The sequence below is a fragment of the Propithecus coquereli genome, unplaced genomic scaffold (assembly GCF_000956105.1).
Source record: "Propithecus coquereli isolate 6110/MARCELLA unplaced genomic scaffold, Pcoq_1.0 Scaffold71, whole genome shotgun sequence".
NCBI classification, from domain to species: domain Eukaryota; kingdom Metazoa; phylum Chordata; class Mammalia; order Primates; family Indriidae; genus Propithecus; species Propithecus coquereli.
This window is the reverse complement of record NW_012153174.1, coordinates 9275515-9300406: the sequence shown is the minus strand read 5'-3', so window position 1 is coordinate 9300406 and position 24892 is coordinate 9275515.

The window sequence follows — 24892 nt, the reverse complement described above, 5'->3', positions numbered from 1 at the left end:
TCCCATGAGGAATATTTATTTATGAATTTTCATCTGAATGAGAAATCAGTCATAAAGACAGAAGAGAAGGCCATTTGTATCTACTGCATGTGGTTGTGATGAAATAGCAAGCAAATCTATAATTTATGTCTCAAGAGTGCGCTTCTACACACTCCTCATTTCGAAGTCGTGATCCTACTTGCTACACCTGAGCTCTGGTGGGGAGAGGACCCATCTTCACTCTGGAGAGTGGAGCAGCTCATGGAGTTCTGCTAGGGCTGGCTGTGGCGGACGCAGGGAAAGGGGATCTGGCAGGAGAGACGGCTGAAGGGGAGGTATCAGTACACTGAGCTAGAGCCATGTGGATTTGCTTACAACTATACGCGAGTAGTAATGCGAAGATCAAAGAGAGTACCTCTTAGCTGTTTGTTTTGTTTTGTTTAATTGTCTACTAGGTAGATTGTGTTTTCATTAACTGAAATGAGAAAGACCAAGTGTGGGAAAATATTCAAAACTTTAGATTTATGAAGTTAGAGGTTGCTGACTATTTGATTCTCTGGGTGTTGCCTCCATAAGCATCCTGCCTCCCAACACGGCTCATGTGGTTCTGAGAGGCTAATTTTCCTTCCGGCTCTAACTGGAAGTTCAGTATAGACCAGGCCTACACTAATCAGGAAATTCTAGTTCTTGCTACAATTTTTTGTTTCACTATTGGACATATGACCCATTTTTGACCAATGAACCATGAGAAAACTTTTAATGAAGGTTTATAGGAAATGAAACTTCTTTGTTTGTCTGCAAAAGTTTCCCAAAACAATTCTACCTCTCTCTAGATGGGAAAAAGTGTCACTCACATGAATCAGTTAAATTCTGTCAGAAAAAGAGATGGTTCTCATTCAGTCTCCGCAATCACAGGATGTATCAGCAAAGACTTGAGTGCAGTCTCAATTTTTCCATCAAAGTACTTGAAAATAATCATTAGCAAGTAAGAGTCTACCGAAGGCATCTTCCTTTCAGGAATGCAAAGCTTCCACTTTTCCAAGCACAGCCACCGGAAACTGGGGTCCTGTCCCAGAGTCACTGACACAGGGCAAAATAAGGCCAAAGTGCAAAAACCTTAGCACTTTTCCACTTCTCTACAAGAGGATAAACTCAAATTTTTCTCCCAAAGGCAAGGCAGATCGCCATGGTAGCTGCCGCCTTTACGGTGTGACCCTGAGAGGAAGGCAGCCTTGCGATCGAGCACTCAGCGAGAAACGCAAACTCCTCTCTAACGTCACTGCTGAACTACCACATCAAACCAACCCCGAAGCCAACCCTGCCTCTTGATTTGCAGTGTTTAATTGCTCAAGCCATTTAGGGTTCAGTGGTCTGCAATTTAGGAGAAAATACAGACTAAATAAAACAATATAAAAAACCAAAATATCATGTAGACCTTGAACCACTCGGAGGAGCGGTGTAAGGTGTGATAGCTGTCCACTGTGCACTTACGCAGTGCCGAAGGCGTGCACTTCAAGCAGAGCACCAGGAGACTGTGTGTAGACCCGGACCTGCCGAATGCTGACCTGTAACCGGTGTGTGAGGGTCACCCTGCTGCTCCCAAAGGTTGCACAGCTACAATCCCTTGGGTAGGTGATTTGACAGAACAACTATTTAACAGTTTAAGACTGGAAGTCCTGCCAGAAATGAGGCTAAGAATAAGTCATGAGGACACTCCAATTCGCCAATTATGGTTTTTTTTTTTTTAATTTAGTGTGCTGATATCTTTCTTGCCTAAGAGGATTACCATGATGCTCACAGACTGATATTTTTGTGGTTGTTATTACACTGTAGTTCAATCAAGAATCACACAAGCATATCATATTTTATATAACCTGAACAAAACCCACTATTTCTTACACCTTATACCTTCTCTCTACAAACTCCCTCTTGGTTAAAGGTAGCGGTTGCTAAAATTAGAGAACAGTAACCCTCACAGTTTAGTCACCACGCCCCGCCAGTTTGCCTCGAAATCCCCCCATCTGTCTGCTCACCCCACGCCCCCATCCGCCGTCCTGCCGGCTGTCACCGCTTCCTAACAGGGGCTGTGGCTGCTGCTTCCTCTTCCCATCCAACTTTTTAGAAAATCACCAGAATTATTTTTCTAATTCAAGTAATTCCCTTCCTTAAAATATTGCTTTTTATCACTGGTAATACGAAATCTAACTTTCTTAATGTACCTCGGTGAGCAGGTATGTGCAAACCTGCCCGCAAAGGCCGAGGGAGCTGAGAGGCTGAAGAAAGAGGCTGACAAATCCAGATTCCCCGAGAGAAACACGTGACAGGGACTTAGACACACAAGCTTTGTCCCGGGCAGCTCAGGACTATGTACCCCCGCGTCGTTCCGACCGCCCAGCAGGGCGCAGACACTATGGGGACGGCGCGTGAAGGACCATGGCGTCCCTGTGTAACCCTGCCTGGGGCAGTTGGAACAACAGAGGGAGGAGAAACCACGAGGCATTCCTGCAACGGGGGTTACTTAGAAGTCAACCCGGCGGACTGGAGTCCAGGATGGAGTTGCTTTAGCCTCCACACTAAGAATTTTCAAAGAAGATCATGAACTCTTCCTAGTTTAATAAGGATTGGGCCAGGTCATGAAACTACATTCCAACCAAAAAACACCTTCTGGTTGACAAATACAGGATGCTCTTACTGACCTTGTACTTGAAATGCACTCACGATCACCCCTTCTGCCACCCTTTCCTTACTCCACAGTCTCAGGCGTCGCTGTGCGGGGCTTCCCCGGGTGCCAGTCCTGCGCCGGGTGCCAGTCCTGCGCGGCCTCCCTCCCCGCCCCTTCCCTCCCCGCGCTCACCCCCGCAGCCGCTCCGCTCTCGCTCTCTGGCCTGGCCCTCGCATGGCTGTGCCCCGAGACAGTAATGAGCCCTGGCTGGCGAACCATAAATACCTAAATCGATTTAGATTATTACTAATAACAGTTTCATATAAAGATAATGAATTTTAATTTTCTCCAAAAGCTGAAAAACTCATAAAGAAAACCCCTTCAAATTTCTTGACAGTAATTTCTTCTGTGATAGAAAGATAATTTATTTAGAGATTGACAACTTCATAATGTCTCATTTTGTAAGTCCACTTGAACTTTGAGCACACGTCATTAATATCGCAAGTAGCCCATGTGTAGGCCCATCAGAAATTCAGACTAGTGAGGGGACTATCTAGTTAGAGTTTATAAAAATTCTAACTTAAAGAATATTATAGAAACAGGCTTAGGGTAGCAAATTAATAAACACAGAGCTGAGTAAAGATAACACTGAGGAGAAAATCTGCAAAACGGAAATATTTTCTTAAATGTAAAAATACATATATAATTAAACGTTGAATTACATATGCATGTTGTTTAAAGTAATTAAGATAATTTCTTACCAAACTGACATATAAATTCATAGAATCTTTGAGCTGGAAATAATCTTAAAGTAATGAAATTAAAACTTTATTTCATAGGTAGGGGAACATTCACAGAAAAGACGAGTGAAATGAATAAAATATTTTAAACGACATTCATCTAAACTAAAAATATTTTGTCAATCCAGTGAAATAAGGTAGATACCCTAGTTTTAGGTATTAAATGACCATAGAGATCTTATTATATGTTAAGTTAGACATTGTTGACCTGTAAGAAGAAGCTGAGGCTCAAAACATAATTTTAAAGAGTTTACTTGAGCCAAAATTAGGACAGCTGCCAGGACAACACTTCCAAGTTGCTGTGGGAATGCTCTGTCTGGCCTTTGCTACTAGCAGGTTCTTAAAGGCAAAAGGGGGCAAGGAGTCGGCTGGACAAAGTTGTTCTAGAGGGGTTCTCATTGGTTTTCAGAGATAACATTGAATAACGACTCCCCGTGCACCCTGGCACTATAGGGTATGAGTTTTGGTGTCCAGCACGTGGCATTGCTAGGTTAATTTTATGGCTAATTGGTGTCAGTCAGTCTAGAGCCCACGTAACCAATGGCTTCAAGAGGTAATTACTTAGGCCAAGAAGGGAGTAAGACGTGACTGCTGTCACATTTCAGTGCCTCTATGGGCCTGGTAATTTAAAAGGGCTGCATGCCTCAGATAAAAAGTTTCTTTTGTTTCTGACTATTCTATGTCAAGGAGGAAGATTATTACAATGATATGATAAAACTGTTACTTTATAGTCTTCCTCCCCCAAATCCATAAACCTAGACTAATCATTAAAAAAAACATCAGACAGAATGTCTTTTTTCCTTTGGGTAGATGCCCAGTAGTATAATTGTTAGATCCAATGGTAGTTCTCATTTTATTTCTTTAAGGTCTCTCCATATTACTTTCCACAGAGGTGGTACTAGTTTGCAGCCCCACAGCAGTGTATGAGTGTTCCTATGTCTCTACATCCATACCAGCATTTGTTGTTTTGGGACTTTTTTATAAAGGTCATTCTCACTGGAGTTAAGTGATAGCTCATTGTGGTTTTGATTTGCATTTCCCGGATGATTAGAGATGCTGAGCATTTTTTCCATGTTTCTTGGTCATTAGTCTGTCTTCTTTTGAAAAGTTTCTGTTCATGTCCTTTGCCGACTTTTTAATAGGGTTGTTTGATTTTTTCTTGCTGATTTTCCCCAGTTCTATATAGACTCTAGTTATGAGCCCTTTATGGGGTATATAGCATGCAAATATTATCTCTCATTCTGTAGGTTGTCTGTTCACTCAAATGATAGTTTCCTTGGCTGTGCAGAAGGTTTTCAATTTGATCAGGTTCTGTTTATTTATGTTTGTTGTTGCTGTGATTGCTTTGGGGATCTTTGTCAATTCTTTACCTAGGCTGATGTTTATAAGAGTTTTTCTAACATTTTCTTCTGGAATTCTTATAGTTTAATGCCTTAGGTTTAGGTCTGTTATCCATTATGAGTTGATTTTTATGAAAGGTGAGAGGTATGGATCTTGTGGCAGTCTTTTACATGTGGCTATCCAATTTACCTAGCACCGTTATTGAACAAGGATTCTTTTCCCCAGTGTGTGTTTTTGTCTGCTTTGTCAAAGATCAGATGACTATATGAGAGTAGTTTTATATCTGAGTTCTCAGTCCTGTTCCATTGGTCTATGTCTGTGTTCTTGTGCCAGGACCATGCTGATTTGGTTAATATAGCCTTGTAGTATAGCTTGAAGTCTGGTAAACTGATGCCTCCTAATTTGTTCTTTTTGGTTAAAGTTTGCTTTGGATATATGGGGTCTTCTCTGATTACACATGAAGCATAGAATCATTTTTTCTAGATCTGTGAAAAATGATGTTGGTATTTTAATAGGGATTGCATGGAATCTGTAGATCACTTTGGGTAGCATGGACATTTGAATAATGCTGATTCTGCCAATCCATGAGCATGGTATGGTTTTCCATCTGTTTACATCCTCTGCTATTTCCTTCCTCAGTGTTTCCTAGTTCTCCCTGTGCAGGTAGAGATAAGTGTTTCTGTTGGAATTGATTTCTAATTTTATTCCATTGTGTTCTGAGAAGATGCATGGTATAATTTCTATTTTTTAAAATTTGTTGAGGCATGTTTTGTGGCCTAAAATGTAGTCAATCTTAGGGAATGTTCCATGAGCTGATGAGATGAACATATATTCAGTGGGGGATGGGCATGCTTGTAGCTCTTACTCGGGTGGTACAAAGGCAACTTATGTAACCAAAGCGTTTGTACCCCCGTAATACTCTGAAATAAAAAACATACATCTCTAAGGAAAAAATGACTATCAAAAAGCAGATTTTGAAAAGAATCAAGAAGAACATGTAGAATTAAAAACTATAATAACTAAATTATAATCCAAATGGAGAGGATATAACATAGCTGAAGAGAAAACCAGTGAACTGGAAGACAGATTTGAAAAAACTACCCAGAATGTGGTCAAGAAAGACAAAGAGAAGGAAAATATGAAAGAACTTCACAGAAATGAAAGGATAAAATGGGGTGGTCTGTGTCATAAGAGTCCTAGAAGGACACAATAGGGAGAACAAAGGAGAGACAATATTAAAATACATAATGCTACAAACCTACAAATTAAAGAAACTCAATGGTCCTAGCAAAATAAATAAAGTAAAATTAATTAATCTACAAAAAAAGAAAGAAAAACATCAGACAAATCAAAATTGAGGAACATTCTATAAAATACCTATTCAGTACTCCTCAGAACTGTCAGGGTCATCAAATATAAGGAAAGTCTGAGAAACTGTTAGAGCTAAGAGGAGCCTAAAGAGACAGGAGGAAATGAAACCTGGTATCCTGGGTAGGATCCTGGGGCAGAAAAGAGGTGTTAGGTAAAAACTAACAAGAAAATCTGGATAAAAATTAACTTTAGTTAATAATAATGCATCAATAATGATTTATTCATTAGAACATATGTAAATATTAATACTAATGTAGGATATTAAAAATAAAGGAAACGTGGTATGGGGAATAGGGGAACTCTCCATACTCTGTACTTTTTTATGTCAATCTGAAACTTTTCTACAATAAGTTTGTTTTTAAAAAAGTCTCATTGTAGGATTATGTTAGTTATTAAAGATTATGTATATATTTCTATATATACTCTCTCTCTCACACACACACACATATATTTAAAACCTCACCTCAGACCACACAATAACTACTATTTTAATTGTTTATAGGGTTAAATATAAAACCAATCCCAATCCATCAACTTCTCTACCCTAAACCATGAAAAAGTTAGAACAGATATATATATCTCAAGGCATTAGAAAGAGTATTTTCTACCCTTAGAAGTAATAAACTACAAAGGAAAAGATAAATCCCTATCAGTTTACAATATTCAAATCATCAATTATTAATTTAAAAATATTAAATATCTATTTTACTAGAATTAGAGAAATAAAAATTTAAACAATGAGTTATTTTTTCAATGGAATAAAAGTATTATAAGAGCTAAAAGGATTATAAAAATCATTACGAATCATTAAAAATCATCATTACAATGTAACATCTATAAAAGGAAGGGTCATATCTATTTTACTTATTGCTATAACCAGAGAGTTTTGCACATAGTAAGACTTCAATTAATAATAATTAGAACACGATTGATGAATAAAAGGGGAAATAATGTCTGTACTGAATTAATATATACTACTCAGTGCCCTCCAGGCTTCATAGAAATCATTTGAGATTCCCATTAATTCAATAATTCTTTACAAGCATTCTTCTTCTTTCCTCTTAAAGGACAGGTGAGGTTTTAATAGGTGTAGCATAGTGTAGAGAACATCAAATACAAAAATAGAGTCTTCAAAGGACTATGAAGAGAATAGATTGGTTGAAACAACCAACTGGTTTTTGTGGAGTCATATGAAATAAGATTGGTATGTAAATTGGTTACAGATAATAACTGGCCTAAATTTCAATTTCAGAAATTTTGAGCAAACCATGAAAACAACAATACATCACAGAAAAGTGTTGAGAAGAAGAAAAGAAACTCAGCTATCCAATTCAGCACATGAAAATAACTGTATCTACCATATAATAATTTATGGTTTACGTGTTATAGTGAATAAAAATATGTGCAAGATGCAATTCACACCTAACGGATGCGGTGCGTGCTGTCTGGAGGATGGGCACACTGTAGCTCTGACTTGGGTAGTACAAAGGCAATTTATGTAACCAAAGTGTTTGTACCCCAGTAATATTCTGAAATTTAAAAAAAGGTGCAGTTTCTAAATGAGATTGCTAAGACAATTTTCAGCTGCAAAACTCTACAGTAAAAATATTCTTATTAGAAAATTATTCTGCTCTCCAATGTTGGATGGATTAGATGTGAAGAGAATGGACGTAGAAATGACAATTATAGCTGTTTGCAAACGAGGTGAAAAAAATTGTTGACAGTAAAACTGGAGGAACATGATAGAAATAAAGGCTGTTTTGAAATGAAACATTTTAACTTTACACACAATTGATTAACCCTTTATTGTATGGGTCGAGCATTAGTTTCCTCTCATGTGCATATCTTTTATTTCTCCAGCTAGACTACAAGACTACCTGAAGGATGGACATCATATTTAAACAGTAAATCCCTTACAATGCCTACCTCAGTAATGTCTATGTAGTAGGTGTTGAAAAGTATTGTTTGATTAATTTATACTAATATTTTAGTGTTTTCAATTGAGATAAATGTAGACTCTTGCAGAAATAGTGATTGTTAGGAGAAGGAATATTTAGGAAATTGCCTATTTGTTTAGTTTTCAGAGTGATTTCATTTATGGAAAAGGGAATTAAAAATAAAAAAAAGATTATTGTGAACATTTCTGATTTAATATATAATATTGATATATTAAAACTCAATTATATAACCAGTGAATTTAACTTCTGTCTTGATTATTAATTTTCATTAACAATAATAAAAAAGAAATAAAGACCAAATTCCTTTCATAAAATCTCCCAAAAGTTGTGAGAGTTTAAATGTTAAATGACAATAATAATTCATCTAATAACCTTCAAATACACATACAATTAAAATAATACTAAGTTAAGACAGTTTCTCATTACGCAGGCTAGGGCAGAGAAATGCACAGACTTTCAGTGGTGTGTATACGTAGGTGACGCTCTTATCTTCAGACACAGCTCTTTCCCAGAGTTCGAGTTGCCCCTTAGGGCTCACAGTAGCAGCAGCGGTCCCCGTCCTGGCATTATCTCTATTGCACACACTGAAAATTCACAGATCGAAGAAGTTGCAACACAAATGGCTCCAAGGAGAAGAGCTGATAAGAAAAGAGTTCAAGATTTATATACAAAAAGACACAAAGGAAATGAGGGATAAAAGACATAGATTGTTGGTATTTATTGATCGAATGAATAAATATATACCAAATCTCTTACATCATTTTGCTCATAGGTGAAGCTTCCAATTAATCATGCACACACACACACACACACACACATTATGCTGACAAAAATTTATATTGCTCCAACTTCAGTCCTTAAAGACAGCTATTTCACCTTTCAAATAAACGGTATTGTTCAGAGCAAGAATAAACAGAGGCAAGAGATGAGAAAACTAATAGAAAATAAACCTGTTAGAGCAATTTCCCCCACCTTTATCTAGAGCTACATTTCTTTTCAAACAGCTTGTCTTTAGAGGGAATAAAATTCACTCTAGAATGGATTTGTGAAAATAAAAACAAATAAATTTGGCTTTTACAGAGTGGCTACTACTATTGAGGATAAAATAAGCTCTCAGCTGCCAAGACACTCAGCTGATTTCTAAATTTGACCAAGGGTAGCAGGGCAAACTCCTTGCCTTACACTGAAGTTACAGGATCTTACGTGAATGCAGGGCAGACAAAATTATGGATTTCATATCTCTTCCAAAAGTGCAGAGTGATTACTTCTATTTATGTTATTTCTCACAACAGGATAAGAAAATTAATTGCCCTTGACGGGATTTAAACCTTCGATGTACGTCTTCGCTGTAGTTAATCTAATCCTTTACTCCTATATGTTCACCTTCTGTTAAAATTAAAGAAGTTACCTAATCATTATGAAGATAAAAGTTTAATTCTTTTCACTTTAACACTCCTCAAACTATCTTTAAATCCTCATCTATTAATCTAGATAACTATAGAAATTATTTCTTGGTGGTTAAAAGGCTCCAGAATCAGACATAAGTGTATTCAAATATTTGCTCTGCAACATACAAATTCAAGACTGGTGAGCTTCAAGAAGTCACTTAACCTCTCTGTGCTTTAGTGTCCTCATTTTAAAATTGATAATGGTAAGTACGCTAATAATTTTATGGAGTATTAAATAAAAAATACAACATACACTCCAAAAAGAGCAGTATGGTTATTATTATCCGATGGAAGAGCACACATTTTTTATTGCCATGGAATCATTACCAAAATGTATAATATATCATGTATCTTTTTTACACTCCAAGGAATCAAGGTCAGTTGTATTTATGAGGTGATTTGAATGATCCTAGGAATAGTATAAGCTGCCAAAATTACATCAGAACGTTCTCTTACAAATAAGAAAATATATCAGGAATGTATGACATCTCATTATTTATTCTTCCATATTACACCTCATGCAAATAAGTTATCAGTAAAAGGGTACCGATCAAGGAGTTAGAAATCAGAGGAAACGAAGCAGAAATCAACTCTGGAGATTCTCGGCCCCCTCCCCTGGAGTCCTCCTGAAATCATCCTGAAGTCTCAAGAGAACCCCTGGGGTATTTGGGAGCACAGCCAGAAGAAGCTCCCCACAAGTGCAAATGTCTGCAAAGTATTCCTCTATTGTGTCTTTAAAAAGATACAAACTTTACATGTGCTTTTTTGATCCCTGCTTATTCTAATAAAAATAACTTCATTACATGGCAATTCACATTCTTCAACATATTTTCAAAAATCAGAAACCACTATTCATGTAGAAGCTACTCAAAATGCAAGCCTGGGGGTAAGTGCTCCTGTGTAAAAATGCCTTTTCCAACTCAAGGTTGCAAAAGTGAGAGCGGCAGCGTAGCAGCCTAAGTGCAGGCGTTCTGGCCTGATGGGAAATTCTGAGATGCCCAGCCTGCATCCAAGGCAAAGATGATCTGCATTTAAGCAAATATTTCAGTCCATCAAGTTCCATGAGGCTATCAGAAAAATACAGTACAGAATGTGATGATTTCTACCGAGACCTCTGTGAATCCCAGCTATGAAGAGGCTCAGCCGTCAGCGAGAGGGGAGGTTCATATGAGTTACAGGAGATTTCACAGTTCTCTTGAGGATGACCTCCACTTGGAAGTTGTACCGTTGGTCAGTCTGCATATGAAAACTTACTTATAAAATATTATACCTATGAAATATTTTCCTTTGAAAAAAAGGAACAGATAATTTTTGTGACTTTATTAGATAACTTAAATTTGTTGTTATAAAATATGCAATGAATGCGATGTCATTTTGTATACATAAAGATATAGGACCCAAGTGATGATTTGATTTAATAAATGTATTTGGTAAAAGTAGTTAAGCTAACAGCCCTGCTCTTCTGTCTGTCTCTTAGGGGTAAATGAGCTAATTACATGTGTCTACAATCATGTAATGGAACTGTCCTGACGGGCATGAAACAACCAGAACAGGTCAGCAATGGCGGAGAAGACCACACCTCCTCCCCCTTCTCTGCTGGGGCCTCCTCCTCCACTGTCTCTTGCTGATGATGTTGTATGTACAATTTAGTTGAACAGCGTAAGTGAGTTAAAAATACCAAAGGGGCTTAAGAGGCTAAAGGTGAACAGAGGCCTCATTTCCTAGAATGGAATTATACCCACTCTGCCACAGTGTTATTTAAACACTTTCATGATTTGAATAACCATGACTTTTTACTGAGTTTGTAAAAAGAAAAAATTTAAAGACCTTCCAAATTTATTATGTGAAGGGGAAAAGCTAAGCTCTAGAAACTGAGGTGTGTAACAAGGTTTTTCTTGGTGCATGACCTTTGCTCCCTGACCTTTGCATTGAGACGTTCTATATTAACCAGCCTCCCTATTCCCTATTCAAATCTAGACTAGATGATGTTGGCGGTCAAGACTCTTCTGACTACTACCTCTTTAGAATGGAATGTTAGGCAACCCCGTAGAGTGTAATCAACAGTAGCCAGTCAAATCTTGTTCAGCAGCCCTGTTTTCGTCTATATAACAGATATTTATTTTTTCCCACACCAGGGAGCATTGATCATCATTCCTTGGTGTCCCTGTTTGCCCAGACAGCTGCCCTCATGCTTTGCACTAGAATAAACTCTTTTAACTGAATCCTGAGCCTTTTCATTATTTTAAGTTGATAAGTTTGTCCCTACTTATTTATAGCGATTTTCAAACTCTAAAATGTTCTTTTTGTTTATTATTTCCAGAAGTTCCAAAATACATTTTCTCCGGTCCAATCCTGAAAAATATCCTTCTTTCAAAAAAGTTTATATCTTACTTTTTTGTTTCCAATCCACACAATTCCTAGAAGATAGAAATTTCCAGCTTTCTCCAATTTATATGAGTCTATAAAATACACCCCCGTTTCTTTCTTATTCAGTTAATAACTTTTATCATTACATCTAGTCCACCTTTCATTCTAATAACAAAAGGATCTCCCCATTACCTGATAATAGTTTCTCTTCCAAATATTCTCACGTTATATTTTGTATGTTTAATTTTTTTCTGTATACATAATGTCTTTTATTATTCTTTCCTTTTATTATTATTGCCTTTTATTATTCTTGATACATAGCTGATAGGTAGGTTTTAAATGAGACAATAAATTTTTAAGAAACTCATTATCAATCCTGATTGCCTACCCCAAATTGATGTGTCAATCAAAATACCTTACCCAAATACTAGTAATTTAGTATCAATACACGTGCTGCCAAAGTGAGCACCAAACGCTGGTAATTTAGACATTTGTTTGGGTAAGGGAAGGTGCAGTGGAAGAGGTAGGTTTGTTTGTTGTGTTGTTTTAGCATTTTTTATATTGGGTAGTTCAGGATTAAATATGCTTTCAATTGTATAATTAGGAACAGTAGTTCACGTGGAGGCTAATATGCGTGTTGTGGAATTCAATAACCTTTTTTTAAAATTAAGACTCTACTATAACTTACCCGTGTCTATCAAACAGCACAGAAACCAGCCGGAGCTATTAAATGCTGTCTGCTGCTGCTATCACTCTTGCTAGCTGCTCAATAAATTATGTAATTGTTTATTTTTGAAAATTGATTTCCTCTTCATAAAGCAAAGATTTTACGGAGTATAAATAAAAATTTTATCATAAATTAGTCATATTTCAGAGATGAATTAGAATACAAAGATTATATTAAATGTGTCTGCAATGTTTAAATGTTAAAGTTGCTTTGAGTGTTGTTTATCAAGATTTCTGTGTTTAGAGTTTACATTTTATGTAGCTTTTGTTTTCTGAAATACATCATTATTGATACCATATTATTTCTCTTACGTTTAAATTATTTATTTTAAATTACGTTGAAGCCCTTATATGCCTTCATATTCTGTTTCCAATATAAACTGAATGTATTCTGCATGTGTACACAGAAATTGACATAAGAATAAAGCTTGTTTCCACGAGTTACCAGAAAAACATAAATGACTTTGACTTGCATGCCTTTGCGAGAAATGTTGCACAAAAACTTTGGCAATAAGCAGGTAGAGGGTTGTACATGTTATCAATCTTTGGGCTTCTCCAAACTTCCCACCGTGTTATGCGGTTGTCCAGCTATGCTTCCATGAACTGATAAATGTGGCCACACTGTCACGGTGCAATCCTTCCACGTTCTAGCTTTCTGTCAGTTCCGAACATGTATTTTGCTCAGGTGGGACGTGGTTGCCAGAAGACAGAGAGAATTCTGGCTTACACAGAGCATATATGGGCATGGTATTTGAAATACTTCCCACATACCTTGATTGTGGTCGGTTATGGGTCCAATCATTAGGATACAATAGTTACCTTCTACTTCTAAATCGGATATTTGCTACCATTTCCCAAATTGTAATCCATTATAACTCTGCTTCTTACATTTTGTGTCTCTTGCTCGTATACTTGCAATGCTAAATTTGTAATTTTTTAAATAATTTCAAGCTTCACATAAAGTAGTTTATATATTCTAGTTCACAAAGATTCATAATTGTATTCAAGTTTGCCAGACTAATACCAAAAAAATTATATAACTACCCTTTTTGGAGAGTATTTAGATTTAATCCCACCTAAAATGATATGCACATAAATTTCTTCCTATGCAGGATACTCGGAATGTCTGTGTTCCATTAGACTAGAATATGTGACACAAAGAGTCAAAAGGACTCATGTCCAGAATATGTAATGAGCTTCAACAAATTAATAAAAAAATAGAAAATTCAGTTAAACATAGGCAAAAGGCTTATATAGGTACTTTAAAAATAGCACATCCAAATGGCCATTTAATATACAAAAATGCTTAATGAGATTACACATAGAGAAGTGTGAGTTAAAGCCACAATGACTTACCACTCACTATTAACCCATAAGAAGGGCTAACAGAATAATTTTGCTTTGGAAAATAACTTAGAAAGGAATAACAATTATCATTCAATGAAAACATTCAACAAAAATATGTAAGTATGCATAACAAAAATATGTACAAGAATAATTATTGCCACATTATTTGTAAAAGCCAAGGTGGGAAACAACCCAAATGCTAAGAGCAGAACTCCTACAAACATGTGCTACTTCATACATGGAACTACGCTGTCCCTACGAAAAAGAAAACTCTACCCCTTTATGCACCTGAATGGAAAGTACTCACAGCTGTGACACTGAGCAAAAGAAGGCAGACATAAAATAATATACATTGCATAATTCCCTTTGTATAACTTTCAAAATAAGCAAAGTTAATCCCTACTCTAGAAGTCAGGGATATGTTTATCTTTGAGAAGGGAGAGGTTAATAATTAGCAGGGACATGGGCTGGGATTCTGGGCAGCTGGCAGTGGGCCGCCTGGTTGCACAGGTGTATTCCTACTGCAATACTTCATCAAGTAGGACATTTGTGTTTTGTACACTTTCTGTCCTCTTATAATGTAATTTAAAATATTTAATAAAGAAAAAATAAAGCTAATTTTGCAACATGGGTATTCATTTTCTTGAATCTTAATTGAATACACTCAAGCATTCTTACATTGAACATCTGCAATGACAGACAGCTTCTCTTTCCTAATTCATCTCATTATTTTGCAGATTCAGAACATATCTCAAACAAAATTATAGTGAAGATCAAATTGCAATTGAAGTAATGCTCCAGAAATTTCCATATGTCTAAGAGGGAACATCCATATACAAAATGTTGTTTCTTAAAGTTCCCTCCACACCTTGTTATTATAGTGATCCACTGTGACAGTTTCCTTTTCCTAACTTGCTGTCCATGCCAGAGATGGTGTCTTCTCCCAAAATGTAAACTTATTTATAAGTGCTCTTTAAAACTTATGAGAAAATATAGATCCATTTGAGGAGGAAGCTCATGGATCTCTCTGCCTAAATACCACCCCTTAATAAAATAATTAACGTTAATCGACAGCAGGAGGTCACCGAGAGGCCTGACATTTAAAGTATAGTATCTGCACGTTCATCTACATTCATCCAGGACAGTCAAAGTGTACGTGAACCACTTACCTAGGAATGAGCATGCCTCAGTCTGCTGCTCCTGCTCTGGTGAGACCAGGTAATTTATAAACAACAGAAATTTATTTCTCACAGCTCCGGAGGCTGGGAAGCACAAGATGAAGGTGCCAACAGGTTCCGTGTCTGGTGAGGCCCATCCCTCACAGATGAGGCCAGCTAGGCATCCGCACATGGTGGAAGGGTGGAAAGACCGAGTGTACCCACCCTGTGTCCTCACCTGGCCGAAGAGCAGAAGAAGAGCAAACCCAATCCCCAGAGCCCTTCTGTAAGGGCCTAATCCCATCCATGAGGGCTCTGCCCACATGACTGAATCACCTCCTAAAGGTGATTATTACCTCTCATTACTACTACATCGATTGTTAAGTCTCAACACGTGAATTCGGGGGGACACATTCAGACCACAGCAAAGTGAATAACATGAATGAGAATTTTGTTTAGCATCCTTCAAGAATTTTATGTAATTCGGCTGGGCACAGTGGCTCAGGCCTGTAATCCTAGCACTCTGGGAGGCCGAGGTGGAGGACAGCTTGAAGTTATGAGCTCAAGACCAGCCTGAGCAAGAGCAAGACCCTGTCTCTACTAAAAATAGAAAGAAATTAGCTGGACAACTAAAAAAAAATAGAGAGAGAAAAAAATTCGCCGAGCATGATGGCGCATGCTTGTAATCCCAGCTACTCGGGAGGCTGAGGCAGGAGGATCACTTGAGCCCAGGAGTTTGAGGTTGCTGTGAGCTAGGATGACACTACTGCACCCTAGCCCAGGCAACAGAGCAAGACTCTGTCTCCAAAAAAAAAGAATTTTATATAATTAGGCTAAATAAACTTTTCAACAAGTTGGGGGAAAGTTACTCAACGTGTGAGGTTTTAGGTGGCAGGTAGTGTACTTTTGGTATTATAATACATAAGGGATACAATAGACATTCAAAGATAATAAATCCTCCATGTCATTCTTCAATAAACCTCATTTATTTTATTTTTCTATTCCTATGGCTTTTTGCTTTAATCAGAAGTCCTTTATAAAAGGTGATTTTGAAGACAAATCAATTGGAGAACTAGTGTTACAGCATCTAAAAATAGGATGATGTGAGTATTTCATAGATGATCCACTTTTTTGTTCTATTCAAATTCTATTAAACCTTATATATGATACCTTTTGAATATTTCCTAAAGTGAAGCTTGGGGAAAAGCAAGAAGGGAATCCACGTATCTTCATCCATTTCCCGTGCAGACACTGGACTCACTGTCCACAGGGCAGATGACGGCTCCCTCTGACTTGGGTAAGACAGACTTGGCCCCAGCTGTAGAAATCCGGTGCAGAGGGCCGCTCCCTGCAGCTCCTCCTTCCTTCCCTTCTCTCACACATCCCGGTGCCGTGAGTGATGGCAAGCAACACTGCAATATGGCTTAGTCAGGACTTGACTCAGACAGCCCGGCCCTGGCCTGCAGGTGGGTGGGTGGATGATATGTTCAGACAGTGCACACTTGGAAGGTGCTGGGCTCCTCTGCCTGATTCTCCAGGACAGATGTAAGGATCAGAGCATAAAAATTAAAAAAAAAAAAAAAGAAGAATCTATCTGAAAATGCTCTACAGAATCATCACAGCAGATAACAACAGCCTCTCACCATTTCAGACAGGCCCAGGGGGCGTAGAAACACTTTCGTGTGGGGATCCTGCTGTGTCCTGCTCTGAGTGGTACTTGGCTGTTTGCCGACAGTAAAGTGACGCCGCCTGCCTGTGTCTCTCAGTTGCATCACGTTGCATTCATTAAAATCCTGCATTCCGCCAAGAGCTAATTTTTAATGCATTATGCAGGGTTTCCAATATAGATCACATTTATTTATATATATTAATGAGGTGATAAATCTAATATATCAGATATACCTATCTAATATTAATTCAATTTTCACATCTAATACATATATGCTTTGATCCTAAGTATGTATTTTAAGCTACAAAGTTTTGGATTTTGTCATAGAAAGAGGCCTGGGATATTAAACAATATTATAGTATTACATTTCGGGTAATATCTATTATTCAAATTGGGTAAAACTTTATAATATATTATCCCTATGGCATTTTTCTTCAGCAATCAAAACAGGAGGGGCTGAGAATACCACCGGCCACTCACTGCGCAAGAATCCAGCTGCCTGCTGTGCAGCTTGGAGACACTGGAGATCCAGGCATGATAAACCACGGTCCATGAAACTAAATCATTACCGGAAAAAAAAAATACCAAAGTGCTTTGCAGACTTGTTTGCAGTGATGCTTCCTCGGGGAAGCGCTGGGCCTGGAGTGTCCCTCCTGAGGCCCCAGCGTGCTCTGCCGGCGCTGGCCTGCTCCCCGCCACGGGGCTGCGTGAGCAAGTTTGCCCCCTTGAACATCTGAAGGAGACAGGAGCTGGTGTTGTCATGAGAAAGGATACCACCGAGGCTTCCTGTCAGGTCGTCTCACACACCTGGCTGACCCAAATTTAGAAAATGCCTTTCCCTGCTGGTAAATTAGGCCACACATCTGACCTCCCTGAACGTAAGCGGCCTATAGCCTGGGCCGTAGGCTCACTCATCCTCTGGAGATGGAAATTCTAAACCAAGAAAGGTGTAGGAAAAACGACAACTCCCTAAACAAAAGCAAACTTGTTCTAATTTATAAAATCTTACTTCAAATTTGCCAAAGATGATCTCTTGTTACATCCCGTAGATTCCCATCCACTGCCACCCAAAGCCTGCAAGCAATACAAATAGTACCATAATTGTATTATCATAAAGTGCTATGGCATGTTTTATAGAAGATAACTCTATTAAAAATTAATAATAAGTGCCAGTATATGCTTTCCACAGAAAAAATATTGGACTATATTCACTGTCTACACATTATTTTGTACAGTTTACTTCCCAGAGACCCTTTTATCAACTAACAGCTGCTGAGATCCATCATGCTCTACTAGGCTTATTTAAATACACTTAAATTCCAAAGTTATCTCTTATAAAACTCTTTGGAGGTAGTGTATCACAAGTGAAATGCTCCCCAGAAAATATAGTTCTGTGGTGGCAAAAAGGCATGTTTTCTGGCATGGATAGTTTAAAATAAATAATTTCTGTAAAAAGGAAAACAGCGTCACTTTCTTTCCTATAAAACTTATTAAAAATCACCTAAATTAGAACTACCACATGATCCAACAATCCCACCACTAAGTATTTAACTGAAGCAAAGGAAATGAGTATATCAAAGAGATACCTCCACCCCCGTGTTTACTGCAGCACTATTCACAATAGCAAAGATATGGTATGAAGCTGTGCCTATTAACAGATGAATGGATAAAGAAAGTGTGGTATACACACAGTGGAATACCATTTGGCCATAAACAAGAATGAAATCCTGTCACTTGCAGCAAAAGGGATGGAATTGGAGGTCATTATGTTCAGTGAGATAAGCCAGGCACAGAAAGGCAAATGTTGCATGTTGTCACTCGTGGGAGCTAAAAAAGTTGACCTCATGGAGGTAGAGAGAAAATGATGGATACCAGAGGCTGGGAAGGGTGTAGGGGTACAAAGAAAGGTTGATCAGTGGGTACAAATGCACAGTTAGATAGAAGGACTAAGTTAATTTGATAGCAGAGTAGGGTGACTATAAATTACAATGAATGCACTGCATATTTCAAAATAGCTAGAAGAGAGGACTTGAGACACACAGAAATGATAAACACTCCAGGTAATGAGTACCCTAAATAGCCTGACTTGATCATTACAATCTATGCACGTAACAAAATATCACATACACCCCACGTGTGTGCGTATATATATGCATACGTATAAATACTATTTCAATAACAATTAAATAAGGAGAAAAATCACTTTATTTCCTCAATTTAAAAAATCAATTTATCAATTGAGTCTATTAGCTCATTAAATTGCTTTACTAGGGATGTTGTAGTCTATTAATAAAGAGCTTTCTTTTGTTAATTGCTATGAGATAAAGCATTTTTTTAAAAAAAGTCATGATATACTTGAAACAGTAATATATGTTTATTTTTTGTGAATCCTGACCTCCCTTTCAACCTACTGCAATCTTAAGTTTTTGCCAAAGATGTATCTGAAGCTAAGTTTTATCTAGCAAACCCTAAAGTGGCATATGTACCCAACTGCTGCCCTAATTTGTGAGTCATTGTGAGAATATTCCATGATGTCTTCAAGACTAGACAAAGATACCTATTCGGAGATACTTACTGATTTAGCAAACACAGATGTTTCTGCCATTCTTATAGACTTTTCAAATGCTACTCTTTCAATCATGCTTAAATACATTTCAGGGTTGCATTTACACACTTCATAACAATTTTTTTAATATTTTACTTACAATTATAGCACATTATTTTATTTTCTGGAAAATGATGTTGAAAAGGTAGTAAATTATTTTTAATCAAATTTAAAATATTAGTTGATATTTACTGAAGAATAAGCTGAGATACAGAGCTTGGAAAATTTGAGAAAGAAATTTGAAATATCTATAATTTAAATTTTCTTTAACTTAACAGAAAATACAGAAAAGCGCATACATATATGTATATATGTATTTGAAGTTCTAGAAAAAGAAGGAAAACGAATGAGGCAAAAAAAAAAAAATTAATTGAGGGCCAATCGCGGTGGCTCACACCTGTAATTCCAGCACTTTGGGAGGCTGAGGTGGGAGGATCACTCTAGGCCAGGAGTTTGAGACCAGCCTGGGAAAATAGCTGGTTTTTAAGAGAAATACCCTTTCTCTTAAATTAAAAAAAAAAAAAAAAAAAAAAAAAGCCAGGCCTGGTGGTGCACACCTATAGTCCTAGCTATTAGTACTTGGGAGGCTGAGGCAGAAGAATCACTTGAGCCCAGGAGATCAAGGCTGCAGTGAGCTATGCACTCTAGCCTGGCTGACAAAGCAAGATCCTGTCTCTCTAAAAAAATAAAATGAAATAATAATTAAGATAATGGGAGGAGAATCTTCCAAAACTAATGAAAAATATCAAGCAACAAATTTAAAAAGGCACATGAACCCAGAAGAATGCATTCAAAGAGAGCCACACATTGGTACCTCATAGTTAAACTGTCCCCCCCAAATTAAAGAAATTGTTGAGAAGGATAAGAGGAAATAAAAGTCATGTTGGAAATGAAAAATTAGACTAACTGCTTATTCCTCAAACATAATAATGTAGGCCAGAAGGAAATGAGATTATATTTCAAAGTACTGAAAAAAAAATAGGACAAACTAAAATTTAAAACAGAAAAATAATGTAAACTAATGAAAGTGAAATAAAAGACATAGTCAGGTAAATGAAAACTTACAGAATTGGTTACCAGCAGCAAGCAAATAATAAACTACATTAAATTTTGAGGCAAATTTTAAATAGCTGAAATAAATTGTGATACCACATTTATGGACTGGAAAATTCAATATACTAATTTTTTTCCAATAGTGTCCACAGAGTCAATGCAAGCCTTGTCATAATAGTTCCTCCACTAAATGTTTCGTGGAACTTGACAATATAATTTCAAATTTATAAAGATACAAAAATAGTCTAAGAAAAGCAAAGGCATATATTACTTTCCTATTACTGCTGTAACAGATGAATACATATAATGAATTAAAACATCAATTTATTAACTTACAGTTCTGGAAGTGTGAATCCCTAAAATCATGTCACCAGAGTTGTGTTCCTTCTGGAGGCTCCAGGGAAAAATCCATTCCTTGGCCTTTTTCGCTTTCTGCCCACACTCCTTGGTTCACGTCCCCTCTCACTCCAACATCTTCCATGGTCACAGGTCCTTCTCTTACCTGATTTTCCTGCCTCCCTCTTGTAAGGCCCCTGTGATTACAGTGTGCCAACCCAGGCAATCCAGGAGAGTCTCTTTCTAAAATCCTTACTTTAATCTCATTCCGGAAAATCCCATTCTGTCCTGTAAAATAACAGATTTACAAGTTATAGGAACAAGGACTTGGACCTGTTTGGCAGAGACCATTATTTTGTCCACCATAAGGCCATAGAGAGGAAGAACAAGTTGGAAAGGTTGCTTTCTAGCTTTCTACATACCAAGAATTTATTATACAACTGTGGAATTCTATACAGGATTGGTGTGATAAATTAAAAACAAATGAGACAGCACAGAGAGGCCCCAAACAGAAACTCACATATTGGGACACTTAAGTTCTGACAAAGGCAGCTCTACAGACTGGTGTGGCCAGGGCTGCCTTTCATAAGAAAGTTTAGTATCAATAAGACACCTTTATGAAAAGAAATGAAATGAGCCCAAACTCACAGCATACAAAGAACCAAATGTTGGTGGAATGAAATTTTCCCATTAAAAATTAATAAATTTGTTCAAAGATAATACAGTAAAAGATCTTCATGATCTTAGGTGAGAATAGTTTTTTCTTAAGTTAGACATAAATAGCACTAATAATAAAGGAAAATATTGATGAATTAATAGTAAGAACTTAAAAATTTCTCAAACTATTTAGTAATCAGGGGAATGTCAATTAAACCTACAATTAGGTATTATACTACATTCATCAAAATAGGTAAACAATTGTTACCGAACCCAAAAAAGGGTCTAGCCTAGGTCCTGTTACTCGCTGCACAGAGTCCATTAATGACTACAAGGATGTCCAAGGAAGAAAGGAATTTTAATGCAAAAGACATCTGTCAGGAGAACGGGAGAAACAGTCTCAAATCTTCTTCCAGACCTGCCAAAGGCAAGGGCTTTTGTAGTGTGTTGTGGAAGGCAGGTCAGGTTGCGTGGGGTTTGAAGTCCTAGGGTCTTCAGGTGACATGACCCAAGAGTCAGCCGTTGGTGATGGATGGTGAGCCCTGTGGAAGGCTAGTTCAGGCTGGTTGTTAGGCTTGACGGGAAAAGTCTGAGGGAACAAAAAATAACTTTTGAGGGGGGATCACTTTGCAAGGCCGATCACATAACAAGGGTAGGAAAGGCTGTTCATTAACTAGAAATACTCATAAGCTACCAGTAGAAATATAAATCAGTACAGCCTCTGTGGAATTATCTCCTAAAGTAGAAAGTACACATAGGAAATGATCCAATAACCTTTTCCTTATTATATATCCAAAAATGCATATATAAATTCATCAACCAACATGGATTACAGTGTTCCTATCAGTATTTTTTATAACAGCTAAACCTGAAAACAACCCAAATTTCTATCAACTGTACAAAGATTAAGCTAATTTTGGTAAAATTATATTAATACAATTGAATAATAAACAGCAATGAGCATGCGTGGACCCGGGCCGTGTGTGCAGTGGGTGAAAGAAGCCAGGAGCAAGGGAATGCATGTTTCATGGCCCCATTCAAGTAAAGTTCAAACCTAGCAGACTAGAGGTTTGTAAGTTACACTGGTAGTAGGTACTTTAAGTGAGGAAAAAGGTGCCACCAATGGGGCAGTTACTTCCTGAATGTTACCATATCCAATTTCTTGGTCTAAATTCTGGCTTCATGCGGTCATGATTCATTAAGCTGTATGGTTTCATTTTGTGCTTTTTTAAGAAATGTGTTAGATATTTTAGTAAAAAAAAAAGATTTTTAAATGACTTTTAGAATATGAGATTATAATTTCTTTTCACATAGAGGACTATAAATTTTGTACAATTTATTAAACTTAGAACTGTATAGGCTTGGTATTTACACATAACCAACCCTTTCACAAGAAATACAACAGTATTTCGGATGAAGCATAACTGCACCATTGCAGAAATCTCGACATTTATGTCTCATTTGGGAAATGTGATGCAGAGGCAAACACAATATTTTTCATAATTATATTGTTTCACAGGTAATGAAAAAAGGAATGATGCTTTGCGTATAGTGATTATGGCATCAATTTCTCATACAAAAGCAAGAATTCATATATCATGCTGAGATTCGTGTCAGTTGTGAAATATAATGGCAAGAAAGTATTTTGATAGGGAATCTTCTAAAAATAATCACATTCATTGACTTTTATTAAAATATGTATTCATAATAACAATATGTCATTTATTATTATATTAATGTGGCTCCACTAAGGAAAAACTCTAACTCTAATTCATTGGCAAACACGATGAGAAGTAAACTAAATAAAGCAGTGGCAAAAATGAACGATATTTTTCTGCCAAAAATGTCAGAGGAAAGGCAAAATGAAACTATCACTTTAGCATGGCTCAGAGAAGAAGATCGGACTGGAGAGCACAATAACGTTGAATACAAAACTGCGAATATTAAGAAAGATAAGATTACCAAACAGCTAGCATAAATTAGGAATGATCGGTGCCGTGGAGTTCAGGTCACGGGACGGGCTTTAGGAAAGAGGGAGGTGAGCTAAGGCCACGCAAGGCTTGCCTTTCAGTCCGGCTTTGAGAGATAGGGTTCGGCCGCCACTGCTGTTCTGGGGTCTCCCCGCCAGGAAGTTGATCGAGGGTCTTAACCTCGCCGGGTCAAACGCGAACGTCTCCCCGGCTGCGGGAGCGAGCGCGGGCATGTGCATGCTGCCGTCCGGGCCACTCCTTGTCACGACACTTGGCGTTCACTCTTCACGTGGACTTTGCGTCAGGGCTGCGAATGTTAGGGGTGCCTCGTGCAGACGTCTGGGCTTCTTTCCTGGGAGGGTTCCGTCCTCTTTCTTACTCTAGCACTCAAATTCCATCCGCCTCCTCTCCCCTGACTCCTCTGATGCTCTTCCTGGACTCAGGCCCGGGTTTCTGCCCAGATCCCTCCGTGCGTGCGCCTGGTGCGAACAGTGTGCCCTGGAGCAGCCAGCCCCCGGGCTCAGCTCGTTTCTGTCCTGTTCAGGGCCAGGGCCATGGCCCCCGCACTGCGATGCGACAGTGCTGTCACCTTTCCGTCCAACGCGCCCCTGCTTACAGTGGGAGGGAAGTTAATGCCAGCATGGCACAGCCAGAAACCCTGAAGTTTTTAAAGAGGAGAAAGTTGAAACTAGAAGTGTGCCCTTACTAATTTAACATGACGTATGTTATGGCAGCATGTGTGAAAATTCTCGTATTTATTGCTTATTTTGCCTTGCTCTGATCAAAATATTTATATGTTATTTTATTGCATTTATGCACAATTATACAAAAAGTCATAACATGGAGTGTATTAGTGTTTGCTGGTAGTGTTAGTTACGTGTATCTGTTGTTAGTAGCTGAACACGGTAATAGGCTCTGACCAAAAACTTGGAAATAAATTTTCCCTTTGAATGCCACATTCCAAAATTAAAAGAAATACAGTAATATGTTAAAGTTATAGAATAAATTCTTACCTGATAAACTTGACTGCATTCTGATTGAAATTATTGACATTCCAAGAGGAAGAACAGGTTAATCTGAATTAGACTGGTTTATGTAAAAAGCAAAAAGAAGCAAGGGGAAAGTGTATATAGTTACAAAGGCAAACATTTCCATGACTTAGCCACACGCTTTTCAGGAATGGGGCAAACCTTGGCAAATAGCTTTTTACTATTCTAGCCTTATGGAAAAGAACATCCTTCCTGTACACGCTGATGTGCCAGGCTCTTAGCTCAATAACATGAAACCATCCAGTCTCTATATAAACTGTTTTATTCTAGTTTGTTTTCGCAAACTCCCTTGCCATCATGATGCAGCTTCCCTGGGTCCATGGGGCTGAGGATGCTGGTGGTTCGTCCAGATCCTCATGGTTCCTTTTAACCACTCTGCACATCCTCAAAGCTTCGA